At 45.0% G+C, this 6,298-nt stretch overlaps 1 protein-coding gene across 3 annotated transcripts in view; it reads right to left on the reverse strand.

The window, feature by feature from the left end:
* The window catches only part of Casp8 (caspase 8), a 31,235-nt gene extending 25,324 nt beyond the window's left edge, over positions 1 to 5,911 (reverse strand). For all 3 annotated transcript variants that reach the window (XM_057758529.1, XM_057758528.1, XM_057758531.1), the window contains exon 1: positions 5,559 to 5,911. The gene's annotated coding sequence lies outside the window, so the exon portion shown is untranslated. The remainder of the gene's footprint in view (positions 1 to 5,558) is intronic.
* Between the last annotated feature and the right edge of the window lie 387 nt (positions 5,912 to 6,298).

Below are 6,298 nucleotides of genomic sequence, written 5' to 3' on the forward strand. Positions count from 1 at the left end.
ATTTGAGCAAGAAACTGCTCTTGCCTGGACTGCTTGATGAACTGGACATTCAGGACCCACAGAGAAATGACTGCTAAACTTGCCTAAAGGTGAGACGATCTTCTGGGGTCCCTGATTCATGAAAGAGTCTGCTAGACATTCTTCAGGACACAGAAGAAAGTTACTGACAAACTGCCAATATAAGCAGAAGTGTCTTTGAAATTTCCTGCTTTGTGGAAAAGTCTGATGGATACTATGGGCCTGTAGGCTACAGATGAATGCCCCAACAGTACAGAAGAACCTTGGTGACTGTCCAGGCAGTGAGATGTCTCTGTCAATTCTAGAGTTTTGGAAGTTGCTTACCATGCACTTCTTGTTTACTTAGGTAATATTATATCCTTCTGGAGTCTTTGATGGAGTTGAAGAATAGATATAGTTTTCCTTAGTTATGATAAGAGATAAAGTAGATATAGATATTATAACTGTAATTCTTGCTTGATACCTGTTTGTTATATGTAATTTTACTATATTAAAATTAAAACCTTTCTTTACATTTAGACAGAAAATGGGAGGTGATGTGGGATTCCCCTCTCTATGCTGTGAACACTATTGGTTAATAAAGAAACTGTCTTGGCCTGTGACAGGGCAAAAGAGTAGAGTTAGGCAGAGAAAACTAAACTGAATGCTGGGAGAAAGAAGGTGGAGTCAGAAGAAGCCATGTAACCCTGCTGGACACAGTTTTACCCAGTAAGCCACAGTCACATGGCAATACACAGATTAATAGAGATTGGTTAAATTACGATATAAGACTTAGCCACAAATACGCTTAAGCTATTGGCCAAACAGTATTGCAAATAATATGGTTTCTGAGTGATTATTTTGGGGCTGAGCAGCCAGGAACAAGCAAACAGACTCCTATTACGTGTGCGTGTGCATGTGTGTGTGTAAAATGCCACATTTTCTTCATCCATTCCTCTGTTTTTAATGGTCGGGTTGGTTCCATAATTTAGCTATTGTGAATAACTATGGATGTACAAGCGTCTCCATGATATGTTGACTTAGAATCCTGAACATAAATACAGCTGGGTCACACGGAAGATCTATTGTTAAGTTTTTGGAACAACCTCCGCATTGATTTTTCCAGAGGCTAGCCCAGCTTACATCCCCATCAGCAGGGTCTACGGGTCCCTTCTGTCTAATTTCTTTCAAGCATCTGTGGTCATTTTTTATCTTAATGAGTGCTATCCTGACGGGGATAAAACGGAATCTCGATGTACTTTAATTCACAGTTCTCTGATGGCTAGTGAAGTGGAGAATTCTTTCATTGCTTTCAGCTATTTGTGAGTTGTTGTTCTGTTTTGTTTTGTTTTTTTTTTTACCATTTCTTTAACAACTTACTTACTCATTTATTTATTTGAGAGTGAGGGACATTCTTGCCACTCATAGGAGTTAGAAGTTTCTTTCGGGAGTCCACCCTCTTCCATCGTGTGTGTTCTAGGGAAGGAACTAAGGCCGTCTGGCTCAGTGCCAAGCGCCTCGGTCCCCTCTGCCAATTCCTGGGCCTTCATTTCATCGTCGGAGAACCACCTGTTCGTTTCATTGACTCGCTTATTAATCGAGTTATTTGAATTCTTATTACTTACATTTTTAGTTCTTTGCTTTCTTTCTGTTTTTTGTTTGTTTTGTTTTGCTGATTTTTTTTTTGAGACAGGGTTTCTCTGTGTAATAGCCCTGTTTTTTTTCTAGAACTCGCTTTGTAGACCAGGCTGGCCTTGAACTCACGGAGAGCTGCCTGTGCTTGCCTTCCAAGAGCTGAGGTTAAAGGCATGTGCCACAACCACCTGGCCTACACTTTTAGTTCTTTGTATTGTCTAGATACTAACGCTTTGTCAGATAAATGGTGTGTAAAGATTTTTTTCTCCCATCCTGTATGCTGTCCCTTTGCCCAATTAACAGACCCTTCACTATGCAGAAGTCTTTTAGTTTCGTGAGGTCTCATTTGGCAACTGTGGGACATAGTTCTTGGGCAGAACCTTTCAATAGTAATTCTGAATACTAGTGATCCCTGTATCACAACCGAAAGACACAAACTGCAGATTGGATCAAAACAAAACAAAAAAACCAAACCAACCAAAACCAGGATCCATCTATTTGTTGCCACCAAAAAAATTCACCTCAACATCAAAGATAACAAACACTGCCTTAAAGGTGAACAGGTAGAAAAGGATGACCAAGGAAAGGGGTCTCAGAAACAAGCCAGTGCCACTGTTCAAATATCAGATTTCAGTCCAGAGAGGGTCACCTCATACGGACTGAGAGACAATCCATCAAGAGGACATTTATTCATTGGTGTATGAAAAATCAAATTCTGCTAAGGGTAAAGTCATGAATTAATTCCAACACCGTAAGTGGGTGACTTCAATACCTCATTCTTATCAGTAGACGGGGGGTGGGGGGGAGAGCATCTGAGTTAAGGCAGCCCCAACAGAGTGACTTAAAAACAGAAGCAACTCTTTGGGTTAACAGCTCCACACAGCCTGCCGCCTGCAGGTGACTCCAGCGCAGCTCATGGCTCCCTTGAGGTCACAGATCAAATGGACAAAATAGTAACGCAATGACCCCTTAAGGCCTCAGGAAAACTAGAATAAGCTAAACCGAAAAGCAACAGGTGTGATGGTTTGAATGAGAATGGCCCTCGGGGCCAATTTTTGTTTGTTAGTTTGAATGCTTGTCCCCAGTTAACTGGACCTGTTTGAGAAGAATTAGAAAAGGGAGAAACACAGGGTGTGTTCTGGGGTTTCAAAAGCCCACAGCAAGCCCTGTTTCTTACTCTCCATTGGCCTGGAACTTGTGGATCATGTGAGCTCTCAGCTACTGCCCCACTGCCTTGCCTGCCTGCCCGCCACCATGCTCCCCACGGTGATGATAATGAACTAACTCCTCTGAAACTATAAGCCAGCCCACAGTTAAATGTTTTCATAGGGTCTCTTCACAGCAACAGAATAGTAACTAAGACATATGGGAAAAATGATTACGGTCAGGGCAGAAATTAATGAAACAAAACCAAAAAGATTCACAAAGAATTGAAGAAGCAAAGTCGATACTAACGAAAGATAAAGACCTACTAACTAAAAGAGAGAAAACCCAGATTAATAAAGTGAGGGGCAAAAAGGGAGACATTACAACTGATAACTATGAAATTACAAAAGTTTACAAAAAACATGGCTATTCCTGAAAAACTTTGATTCTGCTCAGTTCTAGGATCTAAAAGAAATGGATGAATTTCTAAAATTATATCAACTGACAAAGCCTGAGGGGTGGCAGGGCTTTTGGCTCTGAGTATGGAACAGAAAGGGTTAACTCTGCTCACTGTGACCCCACTAGTCACACTCCACAGGGAGGCTTTAAATGGTCATTTTACCACTAAAGCCTTATTTCTTTAGTCGAAATGAGAATATGGACTTGACAATAACAAGAATGCTTTCTTTCCATATTTCAGGATGTTTTGTTTGTTTGTTTGTTTTTTGAGGTAGGGTTTCTTTGTGTAGCCCTGGCTGTCCTGGAACTCTTTCTCTGTAGACCAGGCTGGCCTCAAACTCAGGGATCCACCTGCCTCTGCCTCCCAAGTACTGGGATTCAAGGCGGTGCCACCACTGCCGGGACCCTATTTTTCCGGTTTTAAAGCTGTTTCTGGGTTACATTGTAGCCATATAACTACAATGTTCTCACCCTGTAACTATTGGTAACACCTCTGATGGGTGGGCCTGAAGTCCTGATCTTTAAAGGACATCCAACTGTCGGCGGACTCTGTTACAAACACGGATGTTCTCTTTGGTCCCATTTCGAAAGTTCCCAGTCACAGCTCCTTAAAGAACTCTAAAATGGAAGGTTTCCTACAGCAATCTCACCAAGGGCATGTGAACCAAACAATGGTCAAACACATAAGCTCCCTGCTGGGAATTAGTTAAAATAGGTTCTGGTGTTAAAGAAGAGAAAGGACTTTGAAGCCACCGCTTGCTGCTACCAACCATAGGATGAAGCTGTCAGAGTAAAGCGCCCCCATTTGGCAGTTGAGAGGATGAATGGCCTGTCCAAAAGTGCCTGGGCATCCAGGAGGGCTGGGCTAGGGTGACCCCATTGATATCAGTACCTTTCCTGGCTTGTGATTCTGCCCAAGAACCTGGACAAGACCACAGCAAACAGACTCAAATCCTGTTTATGTCTTAATCCACGCCAGGACTTAGTATGGCTGCTACACAACCTCTACCCCAGTTCTGGGCCCACATTTCCTGTCCAAGACCATGAGCTTCCTGAGGGCAGCGGCTGCAGCTTTCACGGTAATAATACCTGAACCATACAACTGCCCGAAAATATCACCAACGAAAAGAAACTCTGCAAAGAGGAAATGCATCTGATGCCATATTTAAATGGGTCAGTAAACTTGGGAAATACGGAATGAAGCAAGAAGATGCCCACTTTCTTATTAAAAAAATTTCAAGTTGGAAGCTTCACCAAAAAAAAAAAAAAAAAAAAAAAAGGTGGCAAGCCGAATAGGGTGTACAGGCTGCTGAAGAAGTCATGTTATTTCCTGGACTGCATTAAACCGCAAACGGGATTTGATTTTTCTCATTGTGGCATTAGTGGGCAGAACCAAACACCAGCTGCACGACCTGGTGGTAGGGGGTCATCGTCTCCATCCTGGGTGAAGAGACGCAGCCGATTCCTAAGAAACGAGAGTGTTCATCATCCTAATGGTATCCCTCCCCTATTCATAAAAACAGATTTGTTGGGACTGGAGAGATGGCTCAGCAGTTTAGAGCCCTTACCACTCCTGCAGAGTATCTGTGTTCGGTTCCCAGCATCCACATGGAGGCTTAAACTACCTGGAACTCCAGTCCCGGGGATCTGTGCCCACCCCACCCCCACCCCTGCGCGCGTATACCAGGTGTACTTACATACTTGAAGGCAAAACACTCACAGACATAAAATAGAAATGAATCATGGTTTAAAGAAAGAAACTGAGAGCTAAGCAAGCAGAAGGAACATAGAGGACTCCCTTAAAAAATAAAATTAAAAAAAACTAAGAAATAGAAATATGATTATATGGTAATTACCAATACCTTAAAGCTCAAGTCGTTACAACAGTGACCGGCAGGAAAATCAGAAGTTTAAAAGCTCAAGGAAGTGGGGGAGGAGGACAGAAAGAGGGGAGAAGGAGAGAAACAGGTTGAGGGAGGGGCGAAATGGAGAGAGAATTTGAAGGTACTGGGGTTTGGCGGTGTCTTTTAAGGGTTGGAAGAGCATAAAACGCGGGAGGACACGCAGCAGAGGCGAGAGGACTCCACACAGTGATATCAACGCGTGATTAACTCAGCTCCAGGTTCCAGAGTCGAGTTAAAAAGACAGTAAGCCTAAAAAGTTGTCTGAGGTTTTCTGGAAAGGAAGGAGCCGAGGGTTCTGCCGGCGCGGGCAGCACCTCGGTGGCTATGTGTCGGGAAGGGCCACGCGAGATCGCCACCGAAGCAGCAGCCGCGTGTACGGCTGGTGGGAGTGGAACGAGGCCGCAGAGCCGCACTCACCTGATCGCAGAGTCACAGCTCCGGGGACCCAGGCGAGCGGCTCGAGGAAGAAGACCTGCGACGCCCGCCCGCCCGCCCCGCCGGAGGCCGCCGCTAACTTTTGCTTTCGAAGGCTCCACGCCGGGCCCACGGCTCCTGGAGAGAGCTCACTTCCTGTTCCCACCCGGCTTGGCCACCGTTTCCCAGCAATTCCAAGAAGCCAGGCTTTAAAACCTGACCACCCGAGGTCAGGGAAGGAGAGCCGATCAAGCGCCCTCCGCAGAAGGGCGGGCTCCAGCCTCCAGTGAGGAGGAAGGAAAACTCGCAATTGAAAGAGTTCGAAAACTTCACGCAGTGTAGAGGAATGACTCATCCCACAAGTTAATCATTAGTTGGCATCATGGTGCCAGCCGGCAGTCCTTGCTATAGGCTGCCCCACCGTCCCTCGCCTTAGGAGCTCCTGCCAATTCTTGAGGACACTTCCTTATTCTCCCCCCCTTTCTGAGACAGGCCAGGAACGTGGCTGTGGGGTGGAGTGTTTGCTTTGCCTGCAGAAAACATACACCGTGTCAATCAGATGGGTAAACCGGATGGATGCCTGGTGCATGCTTGTAATCTCAGCACTCAGGGAGTTGGAGGCAGAAAGATTAGAACTAGCAGGATCCAGGATCAGCCAGGGCAGATAATGAAAGAACACACGCGCGCGCGTCAATGCCCAATCTCCAACCACTCTGAAGAAGAAAATAAGTGATTTCACACCG

The sequence above is a fragment of the Chionomys nivalis genome, chromosome 26, assembly GCF_950005125.1.
Source record: "Chionomys nivalis chromosome 26, mChiNiv1.1, whole genome shotgun sequence".
NCBI lineage: Eukaryota > Metazoa > Chordata > Mammalia > Rodentia > Cricetidae > Chionomys > Chionomys nivalis.